At 32.1% G+C, this 24,805-nt stretch overlaps 1 pseudogene; it reads right to left on the bottom strand.

Moving 5' to 3' along the window:
• Positions 1 to 11,645: 11,645 nt before the first annotated feature.
• LOC149577828 (UDP-glycosyltransferase 92A1-like) lies at positions 11,646 to 17,564 on the bottom strand (annotated as a pseudogene).
• Between the last annotated feature and the right edge of the window lie 7,241 nt (positions 17,565 to 24,805).

Below are 24,805 nucleotides of genomic sequence, written 5' to 3'. Positions count from 1 at the left end.
CTCTTTCCAGCGATATACGGTCTAACGTCTGATATATAAGTAAGTGACATGAAGTCCGTTTTGTCGAAAAATAATAAGCACGTAAATGGCAGTGATTTCTCCTCAATATTTACATTGCAATGCTCGTTTACTGCCTTGCAAAGTACGGTAACTGTAGTACACTCTCAGAAAACTTTATAAACTCGGTTAATTCGTCTTTTACTGGACTTCTACACAACGCCTTTGTCCATATTCTTACCAAGAAAAAATTGATGTCTATTTAGGTCGGTAGGAAGTGGGATGATTCTCTAACCTAAGCCTTGACTTTAAAGCCAGGTTAGTTTTTAATTGCAAAAGGAATTATACAATAAATGTTATCATTTATTTCCCGTGGAGGTTGAGTTACTTCTTTGTTTGACCTCTAAAGGAGGGTGATGACGTACAATTGTTACTTTGATGTATAGGAATAATTAATTTTCAACCTCTTTTTTATCTAAATATATAGATTTTTCTATAAATTGTAATTCTGCTACTTCGTTATTGGCTGTTGGAAAAAAGAGTAAGGAATAAATTTAAATTTGTTAACAAAAAAATAGTTAAAAATAAAAGTTTTTATTACTCCTTGGTACTTGAAGTTTTATACATCCAACGAACATAAGCACAACAATGGTCACACAATTCTACCGACAACTATCTTTTTTTAAATTTAACGCACTCCTTAATCATATGATCTCAATCTACAATGTCACTGCAAGGGTTTCCACAATACGACGTTCAACGGGAAGTTTTGTGGGCTACAACCCTTTTTATTATTCCTTGGATCTGAGATCTTGTCAACACAAGTAGAATCACTAGAAATTTAAGAGTAGCATATAAGTGTCAAAGAGGAGAAATATTTTTAGATTCGGTACTAGAAAATTCTTGCAAGAAACTCGAGTTTTCCCAATGAAACTCTCACTCTATGCCAAGTAATCTGACTCATAATATATAGAATAATATCAAATTTCTAAGGACTCGAATAGTAGATTAGATACAAACTTCAAAGTCCTTATCCAAATGCAAGTATTGTAACTATCCTCAGAGTTACACATAACTAAATCCCTTAAGATGTCTATTCCTCTTGACATGGATATAGATTTGCTTGTACTCGATAGAGAAAACCCTTATGCACATCCACTAATGGTACAATTGTTTTTTCACTACCTGTGTTATGGTTTTCTCCATTATCAAGTCCCCCATTTTTTATTAATGAGTGATTTCTAATTATCATCCATTAGAAACCTAACCATTTTATTATTATTCATTATATTTTTGCAATTGTATAAATAGGTAGAAGCAAGAAGTTGGGTCTCAATTCTACAAAAGTCCAAAGATTGAGATCATGATCTTTCAGAAATGGGCACCCATTTTTTAAAGAACAGGCACCCGTATTAGGCTTGGGTGCCCAATCTAAAATTCAAAAAATGGGCACCAATTTTTTTAAAAATTTGGTGCCCATTTTTTATTTTCAAAAAGTAGGTACATTTTTTTAAAAATAAAATAAAATTAATTTTTTTTAAATGGGCATCCATTTAAAAAAAATTAAAAATGGGTACATGTTTTTCAAAAATTAGGTGCCCATTTTTTAAATATTCAATTTTTTTACCAATTTAACTTTTTTCAAAACGGACACCTAGTTTTTGAATTTCAAATAATGGGTGCCTGTTTCTTACAACATGGGATGGGATTTTTTCTTGTGCCTCAGATTTTGGTTTGGTATAGGCTTGGTGAGACCAAGCCTATGACTTGACCTCTCAAGTTTTGGCTAAGGCATTGAACTGACAAATTCACGCTTTGCCATAACTTTTAGAGGGTCTTCCCAATCAAATTCTTTTTACAAAACAAAAACTCATTAGAGTTCTCACTTTCCTGATTTCATAAATATAAATTTTATAGTGTTATAATTTTATTTACTATTTTTGCATTATTTTTTAATCAAAGATTATACCTAAATGTAAACTAGCGAGGTTCACTAAAACTTTAATAACTTTTTTATTTTATGTCAACCTACATGCAAAATTTTTTTTTTGAAAGTGAAATTTTGATCAAATTATGGTGTCCATACACAAGAGGTTTTAAAATTTACATTTATAGACAATAAAAATTAATAACAAAAAAATTATTCAATTAAAAACTAAGGAAAATTATTATCATCAACCTTTGGTGTGTTAGGTAACTTCCATTGAAAGGATTTACAAAAAAGTTATTTATTTGTGTCAAATTATATTGTATGTACACAAGTGTGGTATGGTCCTGAAATAGGCATTTTGAAAAAGTGGTTTTTAAAGATCCATACCAAAAAAAACTACCGTATGGGTATACAAATAGGCTACATATTCAAAAAGTAGATTCCAAGCAATATAATTTTTATTTTTAATTTTTTTTAATATTCAATGTCTAAATGTCTCAAGTTTTGACATCAATTCACGAGAAATTTTAAAATAAGAAAAACACTTCCACTTTTTGTCCAAAAGCGAGACCCAACTTCTTGCACTTACCCAAGTTTTGGGTTATAATTTTTCTTCTATACTCTTTTTCAAGATATTTGGTCAAGATTCTTTTTCATCTAAATTAGAGTTCCTTTGAGACAACCTTGTCTCACAAATTATAGTCATGTCTTGTTTTGTAAACCTAGAAAATAATCACACCAATAATTTTGGTGAAATCATAAAAACTATTGCAAATTAGCATGAGTTAGAAAGAGATTGAGAAATTTATGCAGAAAGTTGTTTGAAATCTAGATTGGTTGATTCATTGTGAATATGCTTTCAATTAGACCAACTCAAAAAGAATATCTATATTTGATTTTTCTTTGTTATATATATATACATATATATATGTATATATATGTATATATATGTATATATATATATATATATATATATATATACATATATATATATATATATATACATATATATACATATATATACATATACATACATATATATATATATACATACATATATATATATATGTATATATATGTATATATATATATATATATACATATACATATATATACATATATATATATATATATACATATATACATATATATATATATACATACATATATACATATATATATATATACATATATATATATATATATATACATATATATATACATATATATATATATATATATGTATATATATGTATATGTATATATATACATATATATATATATATATATATATATATATATATATACATATATATATATATATATATATGTATATATATATATATATATATATATATATATATATATATATATATATATATATATATATATTTGTTGTTAAGTGTTTTAGTTAGGCATCTATAATTGTTCACAAATTTAATTTAATTTTCAATCATTTTGTTTCTATTCTTATAGATTTTTATGTATTTTTTTAAAGAAAATTTTGAAATGGTCCAAATATATGTGTACCCATAACTGAAATGTCCACATTGGAAAATGCATCCCAAGATTCAAAAAAATTGATATTTTACACAAGTCCTCTAATAATTGAAAGATCATTGGATTAAATTAATTTGTGGAAGTGGCATTGCATTATAGATTGGAATCCCTAGTATTTTTATTTTTCTTTAGTTTTTACTATAAGCATGATAAGTCATGGAAGGCCTCATTTTAACAATAAAAAAACCAAAAAAAAATTCTTTAAAAAAATGTATTTTTAGTGTCGACCAAAGCGTTTCCCATGCCTACTAGTGCAAAGAAAGAAGTCGAGGTGAAAATCCTTTGGGATTTGTATGCATTTTCTAAAGATGGGAATCAAAGGTCATAAGTGGAAAAAGATGTTTGCTATTGATTTGGAGGATTTATTTGTTGTAGGGGAGCTCTTCTATGGCATCTCGATTCTATTGACTTTAACTAATGTTAAAATAAAATTTTATATTTGAAGTAATGTTTTAAGGTTAATTTCTTAGATCACAAGGAGTTACAAGAAAAATTTATATTATATTATTGACAATACGATATAAAATATTTACCACTTATCACTAATTTGAAATAAAACATGATAAACATTCAAATTAAGAATAATTCTTAATTATTATGAGACTTTAAATAAATCAACATTTAAGATCATACTTTCTCACCCATATTATATCATACAAAGAACATCCATCTAACACAATTCTTCTGTCTACGGTCTTCTTTCCCTATAAAGTGTGATTGTTTATTATTAATAATTGATATATACATCTAATATCTATCAATAACCCTCTACAAAAGAACTAGTACTACACCCACCTTTCTCCTAATAAGCTATTGGAGGTTAAAATAATTTGAGGTTCTTCTACAAATTGGTTAGATAGGAAAAAAAAACAATGTTCAAATAAGTGTAGAAATTTTGAGCTTATATATATATATATATATATATATATATATATATATATATATAATTTTAGAACATGACAGTATAATACAATACAAAACTATTTCATATGTATCACAATAAAGGAGGTAGTAAAGATAATTGAAAAAATGATCTAGATATCTAACTAGAAGTATATTAATTTAGTACAAAGACTAGATAAATAATACAGGCTTAAGCTACTAGTAGTGTTTATTATTTAATAAATACATATTATACTTTTAATAAATTTGAATAGAATTCATATAAATTGTCAAAATTTAGGATTTCATCTTTTTATGCCCTTGATTATTTTAGTGCAAGGATTTCATTCATATGTAATTAAATAAGAAAGAGTTATGTTACACATTATTTTGTATTTGTCCCTTAAAAATCTATAGTAGTCTTCAAGTAAAGAATTATAGTTTTGGGGGGTAGGAAAATAAGAAGAGACTTGATTTAAAATTTGAATCATTAACCTAGAGAAATTAATCTACATTTTCAAGAAGGATAGAGGATCAACAAGAGAGGAGTATTTTCTTACTTTTCCATTGAGAAATTTAACAAGAAAAGAAACTCCAATTAAGAGGTTTCATCCACTATGTTTATATTAAACTATCTCATTTCAAATGACAAGAAGTCTTGGAAGGAGGAAAGCAAGAAGGGATGTTGGTTCTCTATGTGTGAACCTTGGGCTCTATTTGAAATACCCAAATTTTCTTTGATTCTACAAACTATAAAAGAATTTTACAAACAAAACTCAACATGAATGACAAGATTAAAATATGTCTTTAGTTTACTCATGGAATGTAAGGCCTAAAGTCTATTTTTCCATCCATACTCTAACTTCCCCTTTCTTGAGGTATTTTTCTCACATCCCATTTAGATCCTAGGCTCCAAACATAGCCTAGAGTATTATTTTACAAATATCATTTTTTTTCTTTTTACTTTCCCTTTTACAAACAAACACTTGAACATTCAACACTCTTTCTTAGTGGGCCCTACATTCCAACATGAACTTCGAACCTTATGTTTTAGTTCCTTGATCCCAATCTCATCACCTATTCAATCTATCTACATATTTGATCATAAGTCCTATAACATGCTTGGAATTAAATACCTTAGACAATAATATCCTATTCCCTTTTAGAGTTTTACCCCTACCAATTATCTAATTCTCATCATTTTTTATAAAGTTTGTTCCAACAGGGACATTGCACATAAAACTTGAGGTTTTAGTTCAAATTTTTGATCTACCCCTCAACCTTATAACTTAAATTTGATCTTAGATTTCCAAGTGGACATTCTCTCTTATGGCTTAGAACCTACTGTTATGGTTTTCAATTATTGAATATTTCAAATATAGTCCTAAGCTTAGCCTATGTATTTCAAAGTTCCTTATTCAACTATGAAAAAATTAAACTATCAAATTTAATTTTAAATATTAAATATTTTAAACCCTCGTTATTGAAAAATTAAATATTTTAAACTATCAAATGCATTTTACCTATTTAAAGCCAAAATCCTCAAGACACACCCAACATCACAATTTTTGGGTTCCTTTTGAAATGTCACCATTGCAAAAAAACTAGTATTAAACTACAAATTTTAAGCATACATTTGATCATAATTTGATATATATCAATGTTATATTTTCTTCCACCTAGCCACACTTACTGTAATTGAGTTCACCTAGGTCCCAATAATGAATGTTTATATTTTCTTCCATCCTTGATGTTTGTTACAACAAAATTAAGACATGGGCTATCTATGCTATTTTTTTGTATAGGTAATTGGTTGAAGCCTAGATTATTATTGTTAAGAGTAATTATTATTGTGTTAATTTCAAGTAGATTTGAACCCAAGACCTCCCTGATGAGAGACTCGCAATTTACCCATGTGTTGTAAGCTCTTTCCTATGGGCTAGATGTTATTATAATAACACTAGTTAGGGATTTATTTTATAGTTAATAAGGGAATATTATCTTATCATTTTTTAAAATTGGCTCAATGCATTTAATATTTTTATTTATATTGATCTGAGTATGAGTATCATAAAAAGGTAGTGAAAGAGAATTGAATTAGATGCAACAAAAAAAAAAGAATACAAAAAGGGAAATTTAGCTCAATTTCTTATAAACAATATGATTGAGTTAAATAAAATCTGTATTTGGTATAATGGGAATAATAAGCACTTTTAGGTAACTCGTAGGTTATAGCATATGAATTTTAGAAGCTTTATTGGGAAAAAGGGAACAACTTTGAAGATAATGGCTTATGAAACTCATATTTATTTTCACCATTTAAAAAATGATATAGAGACTTCCTTAGGTTGTGAATTTGTAACTACAATCCAATTGTCCCAAAAAATATTTTTGAGAACATTTTGAAGAGTTGGGCCAAATGCTACAAAATTCTCTATTAAAGCATGTCTCAATTCTTTTTCAAGATCAAATTATTTCATTTTAGGCTTCAAAATAAGCTTTTAGTGTTTTTTATAAACTTCTTGAATATTGTTTTTGATTTATTTCAAGCTCTTTTATCTAACTATAATAGTAATTTAATAATTATCTTCACCTTATTTTGTTGAAATAATCAACAATTTGTATGGTCGTGTGGGTTAAATGCATGATTGCCCAATATAGAGAAAACAAGGAAGCTATCAAAACTAACAAAAAGAGTAATTCTTAGATTAATAGATAGAAGTATATGATCTTATACTCTTTTATAATTCATCCTAGTTGTATTCCTTCTTATTATTTGTTGAACCTTATCAGAGTCATAAAGATAATCATTATAAGTGATTAATTTATAACAAATGAACTAGTGATCCAAACAAAAGTCTTGTGACCCCTTGAAAAAGAAGAATATTTTTTAATATTTCCAAGACTTCAATATTAGGTAGACAAAGAGAACTAAGGATCAAAGTTATAAAAGTTGCTAAAATTGGATCTATAAAACTAGCATAAGAAATCCTCATAATATTGTTTACAAATTAAGTGAGAGGGTGGTAAAGCAATAAATTTCAATCTTGTTACAAAACTATTCATTCAATCAGATTTGCAACTTTAAAATAGTCTTTTAAAATATTTTGAAATATTAAAATTGAATTAAACATTCCATAAATAATTCATAGTATTGAAACTAATTAGTCTATATTTTTGTATATAGATTTATTCAATTATTTTAATATAACTATAATTAAATGCTATTTTCCTTTGTGCTATCATTGTGCCATGAAATATTATATAGTAATACAAGGACACATCATTCCATCACACCCATATATAAAAACCAAAACACAACTCTCTCTTTTTTAGTTCAATAGTTATGCATTCATGCCAGTGCTAATTTGACATCAACACTGACCAATCAAATCAAAAAATTTAAAAGATTATATGAAATTTCAAATCTTTATATCTTTTTCTAATTTTTCATTATTTTATAAATCACATTTTTCATTCATTCTATTGGTCCATACTATTTTTGGTGGGGGAGAAAATTAATTTTCTTCAACAAAAATACAAATATTTTCTAACAACTTCATCATGCATTAATTACAACTTTATCTTTTCCACATTTGTGACAAGTTGATAAGATTTTTTTTTTTCAATTATTTTATCTTCCACCTCACACAACATGTCTAATCAGTATTAATTATCACAATCTATAATTCTTAGCAAGTTTAAATATAGAGTTAAATATTTTTAATCTCTTATGTTACATATATTTATTATTAGTTTTACATTGATGTTTATTTTTCACTATTTGATATGACTTGTTTCTAAAACTTCATGTAATGCATAAGTTAGATTATATATATATATATATATATATATATATATATATACATATATATATATATATATATATCAATATGTTATATCTTTATATTTGAATTTCTAATTTTTTTAAAGTTTTCTTTTTTAATAAAAGTAGTTAAATTATTACTATTGTTTTACTTTTATAAAAATTAATTAAACAATGTTATTTTTTAATTATATTTTATAATAGTGTTTGTAATATGTATAATTGATAAGTGTTACAATTTATAAACTATATCATTTATTATTATTATTATTATTTATTTAAACAATTTATCATTTAGTTTAAATATATTTAGAACTTAAAAATATATTTTAATATTTAATTAATAATTATATTTTATATTTTTAAAAATACTAAATGAAATAACTATAAAAAAAATAATTCAATTCTAAAATTTATACAAATTTTTATTAAGTTTTTATAAACTATGTATTAAAATTAAATAGTTATATTCTAGTTCTCATTTATAGAAATGTGAATTTTAATATAAAAATTAAATTCTTAGTTTCATTAATTAAAATATAATATATTTTAATTTTTTATTATAACCATGATTTTATTTTAACTATTTGTTTTATTAAGAAAAATAATTATATTCGATTCTCTCTCTCACACACACACAACTTATGTTGATATCACTATATCTTATTATTTTCTCTCTCTTTCTCTTCCTCCTCTATATTATTTATCCTTTTTTCCTTTGCATATAGGTATATGTTGTTATTGTTCTATACTGCTATTTATCTCTATCTATATCTCTATCCTAGTTTTTGTCCAATGCTAATGATTAAAAATAGTGTGCATTTCATTTGATAATCAAGATGAGAATAATACATAGTTGGGGAAGTTTTTCCAACTACTAATGGTTTTCTAGTAGCATGCATGGTATGCTTAAACATATAATGTGATACTCCAAATGCTTCATCACTTCCTCAAGTTCTATAATTCAAATATTGGTATGGATATCTTTCCTCATTGCACACATTCTAAGTTGTCAATGTAGAAGGTGCAAATTTGTCTAAAGCATATGTATTGATCATAGTATGATATTAAGTACTTAGTGCCATGTTGGGGACTTTGGCTTCTTATTCTTGGGCTTAAATGCCCAAAGATATAATAATATAACACAAGAACTTAACAACAAAATATGAGCCATCCTATCAGATCACAAGTGCATTTCTAGGATGAGAATTTAATAACAAAATATGAGCCATCCTATCAGATCACAGGTGCATTTCTAGGAAAAAATTAATCCATTCACAATGTTAATTTAGAACTATTTAACCTTATTCTCACTCATCTACACCTCTACAAGCATTATGCGTTAGGTAGGAACTATGACGCATTGTGTCTCTTTTTGAATAGTGATAACAATAATATTTATCTAAATTAGAAATACCGACCTTATCATCATTAAAAAGACCTCATTGGAAACCCTTATTTTGGATAGATAGTCCAAATTATTATTATTATTATTAAATATAGAAGTTAAACACACAACTTTTCAAAACTCTCCACTCCATTTTATTTAAATCTCTATATTTTTTATAATGACATAGCTATCTCGGCATGCGGATTATGATGTCTAGATCTGCTAAAGGTTACATCAGAAACAGAATATATTTGAGTGGGCCAATTTCTAGGATGATTTCAGTACAGACAAGAAAGTCCTGCCAACGGTGATTTGTATACCACAATGTGTTTCCTTACAAGCAGGCCAAACGTCATATAAAACTAAAACTAATCAGGAGTCTTCACATCCGCAACAAGATTAACTATTCCCTCAAAAAAACTTATTCACCTCCTTGCACTTAACTAGAATATTTCCCACCAGTGTAAGTAATCGATGTTGTTGTTGTTATTATTATTATGAAATACTACTCACCATGTTGAAAGCTACACTATAATGTAGTGTTTCATTTTCAAGACATATACATATCGCCCAGTTAGTTTCACATTTACTAGCTCTGCTAATTTGTTAAAGGTGAATCGCTACAATAAAGCTAGTTTGCTAAAGTGATGCATTTAACTACTAATAACGTCGACGTCATTTATACATGCAACCGCTATTGCGTGGGCATTTCGCTTTAGATGTAAGCATCCCCCTCTTAGTATAAATTCAGGCTTGCTTAATCAAGGATATATTGATAATATAAATTATACAAAATTATTTATCATACATTTAAAAAGTTAGAATATTTTAAATAATCATCAAGAATATTACTATTTTAAATTATAAATAAAAATTCTAATAATTCATTTAATTTAATCATAATGTAAAAAATTTAGTGATGGAAAATTAAAATGGCAAGATTGTTTCATATGTATGATTAAGTTCATTAGTTTGATCTATTGAAAATGAAAAGTAATGATGCTAACCTTAACATGTAAGAAACTTCTATAATTATTATCATAATTGTGAGTTATTATAAATAGAAAACTTATTGCACTTCTATTTATACACATCATTCTAAATTTATCTTATTCAAACAAAATTAAAGGATAGACAATTGGTGAAATTAAAAATGATTGATGTTGATATTGGATAACCTCTAGACTAACAATTAACAAAAATTATAAATTCAAAATCTCACATCTAACTTTCAAACAAAAACTTGATGTATGCCAATTTAAGAACAAACAAATAATAATTAAAACAATAATTCAATGATAAGATAAGAGATAACATATCAATTCTAATATCTAACAAAATTTAGCATCGCTTTCAAATTTTTAGAAATTATTACAAATATAAAATAATAATTAAAACAATAATTCAATGATAAGATAAGAAATAACATATCAATTCTAATATCTAACAAAATTTAGCATTGCTTTCAAATTTTTGAAAATTATCACAAATATAAAATAATAATTCTCATTGATCTTTTAATATGAAAAATGATGATAAATTGACATTTAAAAAATACAAAATAATGACTTGTTGACTAAATATAGGTAGTGATCATTTTAGAAATTGTCCTTAAAGATAGGAGCACTCAAAGTAAGGAGCACTAAAAAATATCACAAATATAAAATAATAATTAAAACAATAATTCAATGATAAGATAAGAGATAACATATCAATTCTAATATCTAACAAAATTTAGCATCGCTTTCAATTTTTTAGAAATTATCACAAATATAAAATAATAATTCTCATTGATCTTTTAATATGAAAAATGATGATAAATTGCATTTAGAAAATACAAAATAATGACTTGTTGGCTAAATATAGGTAGTGATCATTTTAGAAATTGTCCTTAAAGAAAGGAGCACTCAAAGTAAGGAGCACTAAGAAATATCACACATACAGATTTAAGGGATACTGTTTTCCCTCCACAATAAGTAAATTCAACATTGGCATCATCTGATCTCAACAGAACCCGGGGACAATTAAACATGAAAATCGGTGTCAATACTTATCATCCTTCACAAGGATTGAGAACCAGTATAAGTGGTCAGAATATTGTGTGTCATGTCGTCAACATCACGCATGGATGAGCCTTTGTCGATTCCATCTCCACGGTCCATTACTGCTCTTCTAGCAGCATCTCTCATGGCTGCTGCTCTTTCTCTCAGTCGCCCACCTCTCTCTTCCGACATCAACATCTTCACCGTCCTCTCCACCTTCTCCTTCCCCAATTCTCCCTCACTTCCTCTGCACATCTCCACACACACGCCGACCTCCTCTGGAAGCTTCGAATTGAAGTATTGCTCGGCTGCGATGGGCCATCCAATCATGGGAATTCCCTGGCTCAGACTCTCCAATGTCGAATTCTACCCACAGTGACTCAAAAATCCTCCCGTCGAAGGATGGGACAAAATCACATGCTGGGGCGCCCATTTCTTAATAACCAGTCCCTGATTCTTGGCCCCCATTCGCTCTTCGAATCCATCCGGAAGAAACTCTGAGGAAAACTCTGCAGTCAATGGCACCCCAAGCGGGGGCCGTGATGTAGAGGCTAGTGGAATGTTACGATTCCTTCATAGTTTAATAACTTCTTTCCTTCTTTGTTTGATAGAAACTTTCCCCTTCTCCAATCACTGATCACTGTTGGACCCATTCCGCTCTATAGACCTATCAAAGGTCAACTCCGAACACTTTAGACTCCACTAGACTCCACATACTAATGTCTATACTATTGCTTCAACTTCTTCCAAAGACCTATCCACTAGAGTCAATATCAATGGACCCACTATTCCTTATCACAAATTAGGATTCTCTAAAGATCCCCGTACAACATCTAATCCTTCACAAAACTCCCTTAACACATTCATGAGAAAATTCATCACAAACCGCCATGTCACTGCCCCTTAGATAGACCCGACAATAGTCATTCATGACTTTTGAACCAGACTTCATTTGCTCAATCCAACCGTTGATATTTGGTACAATTTGTCTCTCTCCAACATATCCAAAATTTGGCAAGATCCAACTGTTAACTTTGGAGAAATGACCCCCGCACTGAACTGCAATTTACTGAGACAAGTATTCCTTCCTCCTGCGACTATCCAGTCACTTCTTTGCCCTCCAACATGACCAACCTCTCTTATTCTCATACAAATGGGGTTCATTCCTTCATAATCATTGTTAGAAAATTATATTACAAGTGTGGATCCATCCCCAAGAAACAATATGTACAAAAGGGGATGGATCTCATGAATCCATGACTGGCATTAAAACAAAAATTAGAGATTTCTACAGAACAGTCAATCTTAATGATTGAATCTGGTATTAAAAATTACTTGGAACTAGATCTAATGGAATTTTAAAAAATCATTACACATCTATCTCCAAATCAATAGGTCAATACAGCATCAAAAAACTTCAAATTTGTAAGAAAGCAACTATTATTAATTCCAATATGGACACAGTCCGTACAATCTAAAACTCCAACTTCCACCACTGTACCCTCATGCCTTTTGAGGCTTACATATATACTTAAAATAACTCCCTTAACCAATCCAAAGTAGTTGGATCCTCTAACAAAGCAAATAATCCTTATTTGACCATTACTTTTCAAATATTTAAATTTTAAAACTTATTTAAATAACTTTCTATACTTTAGGACTTCAAAGTTTTTCCATGACTTTGTCAGGGTGCCCTGCACCATACTCGCAAGGATCAAATCAATCCAAGTCCCTTGGATTGGGAGTTTCTTCCGTTTCCTCCAATCTCTGTCCACTTCTTTTTGAGGACCTACAACAAAAGAGTATCCCATGTTCATGTGTTCCATGCCCCTGAAATCAAACATTATGTGCTCATGCCAAGCATTAAATTTGTTAGTCTTCATGTTTATATTCCCATAGATGTGTGCAAAAGCAGAACTTGCATGGTGAACACTATCAAACTCTGACAATCCTGTCACAATAGTGTTAGAAACAAAAATAAACAAGGTTTTCTTATGCACCAAAACATATGTTTGGCAAATTGCTCCCTCCTTTAGATTCACTACTTCATCCTCCTCCTCATGCACTCCTTGTGAGATTTTTTTCCTTGTAGAGAAATATGATTCCAAGGTCTCTCCATGACCATCCTCATGCCCCTGTCCTAGGTACTCTTCCACTACACCACCCTTCATTTTCAATTCTTCAACTATGGCATCCAACTCATCCCAAAAATCTGTCTTTTTATCAAGTCCTTGTAGACTTGCTACTCCACCATCTTCAACATAATGTTTTACCTCACAATCATCCTCTAGAACCTTTATCTCAATAGGTTCCCTTAGCAACTTTCTCTTCTCAGTCAGCCTCTTAATGGGCCAAACAATCTTTCTTGTCATCTTCATGTGCCAACTTGTGGCATTCTTCACCATCTCTGTTTCCAAGAGTCTAAACTCTTCATCCCTTAAGGTCCCTGTCATCCTTGAGACCTTCTTCAATTCATCTTCCCTATGCCATCCTTCTTGGTACTCAAACATGTCATCTATGGCTTGTTTAATAGCCCTATCTTCTCTATTTTTAACAGCAGCATATAAGGGACATATGACTATCCCAACTTGGATATCTCCACCCATACATTCACTCATTACCCTGGCATCTTCTACAATCTTCACCTCTATCCCTATCTTTTCATCTTTTTGAGCCTCTCCTGTTTGTGACTCACCTATCACCATTTTCACTGTCCTATCATCTTCATACCCTGATTGCTCTTGGTTCACCTTCATAGGCTTCTCTGCTTGCTTTCTTGGCTCTTCACATGAACCTTGCTCATCCACTACTCTCTCCTCCAGGATCTTTATTGGATCTACAACTCCGTGTGCCTTATCATAGGCCTGATGTACCAAATCAATTGCTATCTTGTTGTCCACCTTGTCTTCTTCTTGTTCCCTTTGTCCTAGGAACCCCACTCTTTCAAACAAAAAATTTGTTGGCATCCTCCATGATGCTGCTTCTTCTTCCAAAGATCTCAGTATAACTTGACTTCCACCATGCTTGAAGGTGTAACTATTCAAATAATGTATGCTTCTCTGCTTGCCATGACCTCCCAAGGATCAAATGGCATCCTACCAATGGAATAACATCACATAAAACAGAATCCTCATAGGTTCCAATGCTGAAAGGAACATATACTTGCCTTCTAACCTCAACTTGGTGTCTATCATTCAATCCTTGTACCATGTAAGGTCTTCTATGCACTAGTTGTTGTAGGTTCAACTTCTCAACCATCTTAATTGAAACAAAATTGAAAAATGAGCCGCTGGAAATGACCATTTTGCAAACCTTACCCATACATCTGCATTGTGTTCTGAATTGTGAGTATCCATGAGTCTCAAAATTTGTAGTCATGATGGCTTCAACTTATTTTACCCTTCAATCCGACTTCCTCTACAAACTAAGATCCATCCAACTTTGAATCACCACCTTGGAATACTCTTAAAGGATAATTCAACTTCAAGGTTCAACAAGGGATTCTAAGTCTTCAAAACCTAAGTTTGCTTTCTGCTCTTCTCCCAAAGAATCTTCTGTGCTCTGATACCAATCTGATGTAGAGGCTAGTGGAATGTTATGATTCCTTTATAGTTTAATAACTTCTTTCCTTCTTTGTTTGATAGAAACCTTCCCCTTCTCCAATTACTGATCACTCTTGGACCCACTTCGCTCTATAGACCTATCAAAGGTCAACTCCGAACACTTTAGACTCCACCAGACTCCACATACTAATGTCTATACTGTTGGAAATCTTCTTCTCATGCAACAATGCATATTTGATCATATGTATTGTGACTGTCCTCGGAATACTATTGCTTCAACTTCTTCCAAAGACCTATCCACTAGGGTCAATATCAATGGACCCACTATTCCTTATCACAAATTAGGATTCTCTAAAGATCCCCGTACAACATCTAATCCTTTCACAAAACTCCCTTAACACATTCATGAGAAAATTCATCACAAACCACCATGTCACTGCCCCTTAGATAGACCCGACAATAGTCATTCATAACTTTTGAACCAGACTTTATTTGCTCAATCCAACCGTTGATATTTGGTACAATTTGTCTCTCTCCAACATATCCAAAATTTGGCAAGATCCAATAGTTAACTTTGGAGAAATGACCCCCACACTAAACTGCAATTTACTGAGACAAGTATTTCTTTCTCCTGTGACTGTCCAGTCACTTCTCTACCCTCCAACATGACCAACCTCTCTTATTCTCCTCCAAATGGGGTTCATTCCTTCATAATCATTGTTAGGAAATTATATTACAAGTGTGGATCCATCCCCAAGAAACAATATGTACAAAAGGGGATGGATCTCATGAATCCATGACTGGCACTAAAACAAAAATTAGAGATTTCTACAGAACAGTCAATCTTAATGATTGAATTAGTATTAAAAATCACTTGGAACTAGATCTAATGGAATTAAAAAAAATCATTACACATCTATCGCCAAATCAATAGGTCAATACAGCATCAAAAGACTTCAAATTTGTAAGAAAGCAACTATTATTAATTCCAATATGGACACAGTTTGTACAATCTAAAATTCCAACTTCACCACTGTACCCTCATGCCTTTTGAGACTTACATATACTTAAAATAACTCCCTTAACCGATCCAAAGTAATTGGATCCTCTAACAAAACAACTAATCCTTATTTGACCGTTACTTTTTAAATATTTAAATTTCAAAACTTATTTTAATAACTTTCTAGAATTTAGAACTTAATGTTTTTCCATGACTTTGTCAGGGTGCCCTGCACCAGGCCGGACTACCCAGATGAAGGGCTGACCACTTGATTCCAAACCAAGTGCCAACTCTTTCATATTCGACGCAGAGATCGTGTTCTGCGAGCCGAAGGAAACGTAGATCACACTACGAACTTTCTGAGAATTGAGCCACCGCAAGCAGGAAACCGCATCGGTGGTTGCATCCTTACCTTGCAATAACTCATCAGACATAACATGGGATTGAGTGGAAGAGAGAAACTCTTGAGGAAGGAGAGGGCCAACCGGCCAGACAGGCCTGCCGGTGGATATTCTGAGATGTTCCAAATATCCGTTCTCGAGCTGTTGGAAGGAGTTGCATATAAATCCCCAGCTGCGCATATTGCGGGGTAACTGGCGAGCCTGGAACAAGCTCCAGGGATCCGTTCCTGTCGCCATTTTTATATTAGTGGGAAGCTGAGATCGGTGCAGCGAAACGTGAGGCAGATCTGGGAGGGCGAACTCTTCTGAGTGGGTCTTTGTGTGGGGCAGATGATTCCACATAGAGTAGTAAAGCAAAGTGCCATAGACGCCGCAGGTGAGGAAGAAGATTCTGGGTATTCCAAACGTGTCGGCGACGTCTTGGGTCCAGCCGAGGAACATATCGCTGATGATGTAGAGAGGGGCGCAGCCATCTTCTTCCGAGATCTTACGGATCAGATCTTCGAAATGGGGCTGCAAATGCTCTGCGGCTTCCATGAAAGTGACGAACTGCGAATAAGGCAGCGAATCTAAGTTCTCAGTACGCGGTGTTAAGCCATGATCGGCACTGGAGAAAGGGAGCTCCGCCAGGCGAATGTCAAGAGAGGGGTCAGATTGAATGGTGGGTGCTAAGGCGTGAATGTTGAGTGGGGTGTTGACGATGGTGATGGTGAATCCGGTTCGAGAGGCGAGGAGTTTGGAGATGTGAAGGAAGGGAATGATGTGGCCCTGCGCCATGAATGGAAACATCACCACATGACGCCTTTGGATGTTCTCGCCCCATGGAATTCTGGAATCAGATGCAGATGGAGGGGCCATTGTAGATTGGATTGCACTGAGCGGCTGAAAGGTGATTACTCTGCTTTGCGAATCCTTTCCGGGCACAGAATCAAACGGCACTGGTAATGTGGTCCTCGTTTCGTCAAGGATGAACTTTTTGTGGCATTGAATGTATACAATTAATCATTTTGGGTCGGCACATGACGCACCCAAGTACGTGAGTAAAAATATTCCTACAGGACAACTGTCAACATTTTATATGTTGGCCAAAAGCCTTTATGGATTAAATTCGTTGCAAATGCGACAAATATGACGTTCTAGATGATGGTTAAAGTTATCCATCTTATTTTTCCCATTTGTCTCTTTTTTTTTTTCTACTAACCTTATTAGTTCCATAAATATATGCTAATTTTTTATTTTTATTTGACTTTAAATATCTCTTCAGCGTATGCATTGCACCTTAAGATGCGATTGTTAGTTTTGTTTTGTTTAAAATAATATCTTTATAACTAGGTAAGAACCTACAATACAATGGTAAATTGTGAGCTTCTTATTAGGGAGGTCAAGGAATTGAATCTACATGAACTTAATAATTAATAACAATTAATCGCAATACATAATGATAATTAATCTTAACTTCAACCACTTACCAATTAAAAAAATGAATCCCTTTATAACTTAGATATTTATATTTTAATAAATTTAATAAATTGATATAAGTATTGTTTTCTTCTACTTTTATCCATCAACATACACTTTACAAATATTTTAAAATTCAAAAAATTAATATTTTATAGTATTATTGGCTGATAGGCTTTTCCTATGAGGTTGCTTGCAACTAGAATTTGATTCATGCTGAAAAATCATTATGGTAAATGGTTTCAGACTATACAATCTTAATTATGTTGAATGATTAAAAGTATATTTCTTTTTTACCACAATCTATCATCATGGAATGATTTGAATAAAGATTTAGTTTACTAAATCTTTCATCATTTATGTTAAAACTTGTTATCATGTTCAATTCGAATTCTAATGCCCCTAGAATGATTTGAACTAAATCTTTCCTATTATTTACGGTCCATTTTTTACGTTTGCCGATAGACTTTCCCTTTAGAGTTAGCTCCAGCCAGAAATCGACTCACATCGAAAAACTCTCGACTGAAATGATTTCAGATTAATATATTTTTGTCTAATCTTGTGGATTTGATCAAATATTAAAAAGTGTATTATATTTTACAACTCCTTTGATAAAGAGTTGGTGATTAATGACAGGGAGGGCTCGAGGTGAAAAGCTGGGAAATTGATTGAGAGGAACATGCCAATAAAGTGACAGAGAGCGACATGAAATACCAACGCATCCGATGATCTGCAGAAGAGATATCTTGCGCGTTGCAGATCGTCATAATCAATTCATTTCGTCGGTAAGATAGTTTTTCACCACAGTTCAAATTGCATATTTAGAGTTTCATAGGCGCTTGGGTTGGATATTAATTGAGACCATGACTTGCGTTTAGATGAGAATTAAAGGCCGCACGCTAGAGTATTTGGCCATGAATCGCTCTATATTGTGGATTCTCCTCTCTCACAAAGCAAAAAGTGCACATTTGCTGGTATATTGTGGATTCTCCTTTCAAATATTTTTATTTTTCTTGACATGCCAACTCTACAATCAAGCACTCTTCAGAGCTTCAATGAAGTTTACTCAATTGGTGTGGATTTTTTGGTATGTTGCATCTATGCCCACTGCCCACCATGAACATCGCACATTTTTACAGATTTTGAATTGGACTCTCCAAACTTATTCATCACAGTGGGTGATTTGTGTCCTGTGTATACACAACACCATTGGAAGACCAGTTCCTCTGTGAAGACTATATGTGCGCTCATTTTATCTCTTGAAATAGTTCCTCTGTGAAAACTATAATGTGCTAGAAATTTTCTCACCCTATGGGCAGGTAAGTTTATGGTAATTTTCTTGTTCTTTGTACATTTCTGAAAATTCTTCAATACTTCCAAGCTCTTTCCATCCCCAATTATATTGATTTGATCTTTGGAGATGAGAAAATTCCCTATCTTGTGAATAGAGGTCTTCAAATGTTCATTACTTGCCTTATTCTGATTTACAATTCCTGATTTTATGTGTGTGGTTGGGGTCAAATTGAGAATTAAACTCTGTATTTTTTGACCATTATGATTCATGTCGTTAAAACTATGTATGCCAAAATGTGATTGTTACTATTAATCCCATGGAATAGCTTACCAGTTGTTTATTATTACTATATCGATAATGGAATTTAGTGCTCTTCCTATAGAAAGAGAATTTTATCCAGACTAAAAATGTTCATTACTTGCCTCATTCTTGATTTATAACTCCCAATTTCATGTTCATTTTCTTATTTGGAATGTGTATGAATTGATGTAGTATTTTAGTGCTTCTTTGAATGAAATCTATCAGGTGGAAAATGAAGATAAATTTTTATTTTCTATCCCTGGCGATAAAATTTAACACACTGACTTTATTTTCAACTTGTTAGCAGATAGGTTTCCCCTTTGGAATTTGTCACATCTCACCCTAGAACCTTTTTTTTTCTTTCTTATGTGGCTATGTCGAGTTGGTCAAAATTAAGACTTAATTAAAAGTTAAATGAAAGTTAATGTTTTAAATTTCTAATTGAAATGAATTATGATGATGGATACGTATGAAATATTACATTCAATGATGATGTTATTTGATGTAATCATGATGTGATGTTCATAGTTCTGATTCAGTTAATGTTATTCTTAAAAGATGATGCAAACAAGTTGTTAATAATGATTGATACTGACTCCTTGTTATGGTTGTGAGTCTTTGAGTGGATGCAAGATTGTTACAACGGAAGTGTGGTCGAGGTAGAGAAGGTTAGCCTCCTAGAAGGGGATGTGTCGGATGACCATGCGACCACACACTTCACTTAGGATTTATATGATGTTAGAATATTGTTACTATGCATTAATATGTTAATTTTTAGATATTAGAATGAATGTGGAAATAACATTTTATTTAAATAAGAGATTTTGAAATAGGTAAATATAAATCTAATGACGAAAAAGTTTGATCTAATGTTAATTGAACATATTGTGGATAGCATTAAGACTCTTTTTAGGAGCATTCTTTACTACCATTTTTTATAACAAAAGTGACTATATATGCTTTCTTGTGAAACCAATTGTTAAAAAAAAAAATGTTGAGATGTTCTCATAAAATGACATTTTGTTAAAAAAAAAAAAAAAGAGGATATATTTTACCTTTTTCGCATGAGTGCTAAAGGGGCAATTAGGTCAGTTACCATCGAATGGTGAATGGAATGTGTTAATATAGGTTTCTTTTGGGAAAAGAGAGGGGGCAACACGAAGCAAAAATGCAAGGGACGAAGAAGGAGGTTGAAAGTGGCAGATTGGAGGCCACGGATTCAGGGCAATAGTCAAGAACCAAACTGTAAAAGCAACGTTTCAGACAAGCATAAAACTGTTTAGGTTCTTCCTTATGTCTTTCCTTGCCTACGACTTACAATTGCAGGTGTATTCATACGAAATGAACTGCTTTATGTTTGAAAATACGTAAATATAAACTCTATTTTCGCATTCTTGATGATCTTCTAAAAAAATGCAATCTTTAGTGTCATATTTTACTGATTAAAAAGAAAGGAGGTATTAGAAATCTCTTAAATTGTACCAGTAAATTAAAAACTAAATTGGGGTTTTAGAGCAACCATTTGAGTCATAACAATGGCAGTGAATCTGAGAAAAGAACCAAAATTCCTTAAAAATTTATACTGCTTCTTGTTCTTTTTTTGTGTGTTTTTCTTTTATACATTAGATTAGACCAATGGTATGATGGCGCCACCCAGACTGAACTAGAAACCTTCAATGTGTTAGATTGACGTGATAACCAACTACACTATGTGATACATTTAGATCAAATCTTTCCTTAATTATGGAAGTTTTTCTTAAGAATGGATTGACCCCTGATGTTTGTTGTACCTTCCAAAAACGTTATACTGGAACTAGAATGTTAGGAGTAGATGCATTTTATATTTTGCTATGAGTACATTGTTATTGATTGGAAAATGTTAGTACCCCTCTAAACGTTACTTAATAGGATAAATCGGAGGTATTAATCCATAAATCAAGAAGTCATGATGTCAGCAACTCTGTAGGGTCTCCTCAATATCCACATAGCTAGGTTATGTTTTATTTTAATATGCTGAACTTCATTTTATTTAGTTGCATTACTGAGGTACAACACAACTTGAAAGCTAGAGGATTAATCTTACAACAATGAATGCGTGTTTGAAACTTGTTTGTTTTTCTCAGATCATTACCACATTTAGGGTAAGTGATAAAGTTGGAATCTTTATAACCTTTGAACATTACTCCCACCATTACAGTTTAGACTATCCTTGGTCTATGAGTAACTGGAATTTTATGTAAAACATCAACCAAGTTACTAATAGCATGAGCCTACTAATTCCTAATTCCTTAAACAATGCACTTGGAAATGTTGTTTTCAACTCTTACATATTGAATAGATGAATAATCAGTATAACCTAGTATTTTGAATGAATCAGTACTTTTAAATTGACTGAACCATGTAACCACAGAAGTTTGAAGTTTATAGAGTTTTCCAATAGTATTGTGAATGGCTAATATTGAGCGATAATTTTGAATTTATATGTAAACTTGATGGTAGCATTAACAAGTATATCCCCTCATGTCAGGTGTAATGTAGCGATTTATGGGACAAATAGGTGGATATCTTCATGTTTAGTTTCCCTATCTGCCAGTATTGTAGAATGGTTGCATTCTATTTTTGTTTCTTCTACAGGTAAATCTGGGTTGAAAGTGCTTGGCCAAGCCATTTTATTCTTCCAAATATTGCATATGTGACAGATGGTTATGCCTATTTGGTATTCTTTTACTACATATGTGTAGATATGTAGTTATTTATTTCCCAGCTACATTCCGTGTTTAGACTACTAGGCACATGGATGCAATGTAGAAATGTTACACGGTCGCACCAGATACATCTGATCCATCTTGTTCCGAGAAGCTAGGCTTCTCGTGCCAGGGTCGAGGAACTCTTCGTGTCAGGAAGAGTCCCGAGGGAGTACTTCACTCCATGGTTGGCCAGGTTAAAGCACCTAGGCCACACTTCCATCTCATGAAGCAAGTGGGAGACGTCCTACAGCTTTTGGAGACTAGGACCACTGGAGAACTCATTGGAAAGTCATCTCAGTTTGATTGCCCAGGTCGTCATTTGAGATGTACTTATTATCAACATTGTAACTCATTTATGTTCAGCTATTAAGTTGATGCTCATTTTAAAGAGAAACTTGTAACTATGTATGTAGATCAGCAAGTTGTAATTACTTGTATCTGTTTAAATGTTGTAAGTTGGATCAGCAGAACTATACTGATATATGACTTGATATGAATAAATGTAACAAAATTTATGATGATCAAATTAATGATTATTATTATCTTTGTAACGAATAGTTTGACCTTTTACCTTTTTCATGTTATTAATTTCTTTTCCGCACTTTTCGGTTGAAGATGATGATGTGGCATAGTTAGTCTAAAATGTTTCTGTACATATGGTATCAGAGAATGGTTTAAATCTACGCCCTTTGGGCTACTATGCTAATTGTGCCTATGTTTTGATAGGTGTTTTGAGATATTACCATGGCCACAAGATCTAAACAGAAAGTTGGGTCAAGCAGTAGTGCACAGGTTGAAGAACCTAACGAGAGGTTGGATCAAATTATGGCACTATTAACCCAACAGGGGGCTTTTTTACAACAACAAAGTCAGCGGATGGACAACCTAGAGCAAGGGGCTCGAGGTAGACAAGCCGAAGAAGAGGCCAGGAAGCGTGAGGAGGATCAACACTCTAAAGCCTTAAGTAATCAGGAAGAGGAACTAAGGAAGAAACGTGAAGATGAGCAGATGGCTGAAACTCTTAGGAGGTCTGAAATAGAGCAAAAAGTGTAAGCTGACCGTCAAAGTTCTCTCCTTAATTCTAATAGGATTCAGATAGTTGCTGATTTCAGCAAAGATCTCAAGAAGGTAACTCCACCCACGTTCCATGGAAGAGCTTCTGGAGAAGATGCAAAGGCTTGGATTACTACCATGGAGAAGTACTTTCTAGTGCGAAACTACAATGGGAAATCTAGAGCAGTATGGGCCACCTATCAGCTAATGGGTGAAGCAGTCAACTGGTGGGAGAATGTTATGGCTAAAAAGAAATTCCAACATGGAGAGGTAACTTGGGAGGAATTCTTGCAGTTGTTTCGCAAATGATGGTTACCTCAGCTTTATTATGACAAGAAAACAACAGACTTCTATAAGTTAGTACAAGGGAACATGAATGTTACTCAATATCATGAGCGATTTTGCCATTTGGTGAAATATGTTCCACAGTATCAGCACAATGAACTCTTTAGAATGCGGAAGTTTGTAATGGACTTGCGACCTAAAATTTATAGTGAGGTTGAGATGCAGGAGCCTGAAACCATGGACTTTTCATTGCGTAAAGCCCTTAAGCAAGAGCAGAGGTTGAAGGATGCTTCATCCTATAAATCCTTCAACCAAAACTATAAGAGGAAGTTTCAGGATAGCAGGACATATCGGGATAACAAAGGGTATCGAGATGATGGAGCAAAAGGAAAGGAAAAGAAACAACAAATCAGGAACATGAAAGACAAAGGACACGAGAATTTTGACAGGAATAAAGAAAATTGGAACAACAATCAAAATTTTAGAAATGGTGGTGGCAGGAATGGAAACAACTGAGGAGGTCAAAATAGAAGAATGCCTAGGGGAGGCTACTACATATGTGGAGGAAACCATTATGTTGCTAAGTGTTCACAACAAATTGATAAGAAAGACTTTCCTTAGCAACACCATATCCATGCAGCAATTGATCACTGATAGGCAGATTATCAGGCCACTCCCATTCAGATGACTAATACACTTTTCGGTTACCCTATTTCTATCTTAATAGATATTGGTGCTACTGAATGTTTTTTAGATCCTAAAATATTAACCAAGATACCTGTTAGGGCTAGTTTTATGGCAGAACCATGGATTGTAGAGTATGGTAATAGGGCTGAACGCAGGGTAGAGCAATGCTTATCTTGCAGCAAGTTGGAACTTTCTAGTTTTTGAACTGAGGTCAACTTGAATGTAGTGCCTCTAGGCTCATATGATGTCATCTTAGGTATTAATTGGTTAAGTAAGGATAAGGCCTTGGTGGACTATTGAGATAAGGTAATTAGATGTCTTGATGACTCAGGTCATTCCTTGACACTAAATGGTGTCAAACGACCTTTGGAACTGAGGCAAATTTTAGCA

This window comes from Cupressus sempervirens, chromosome 1, assembly GCF_028749045.1.
Source record: "Cupressus sempervirens isolate cs-2001-9-10 chromosome 1, ASM2874904v1, whole genome shotgun sequence".
Lineage (NCBI taxonomy): Eukaryota > Viridiplantae > Streptophyta > Pinopsida > Cupressales > Cupressaceae > Cupressus > Cupressus sempervirens.
This window is presented reverse-complemented; position numbering and strand designations above follow the sequence as displayed.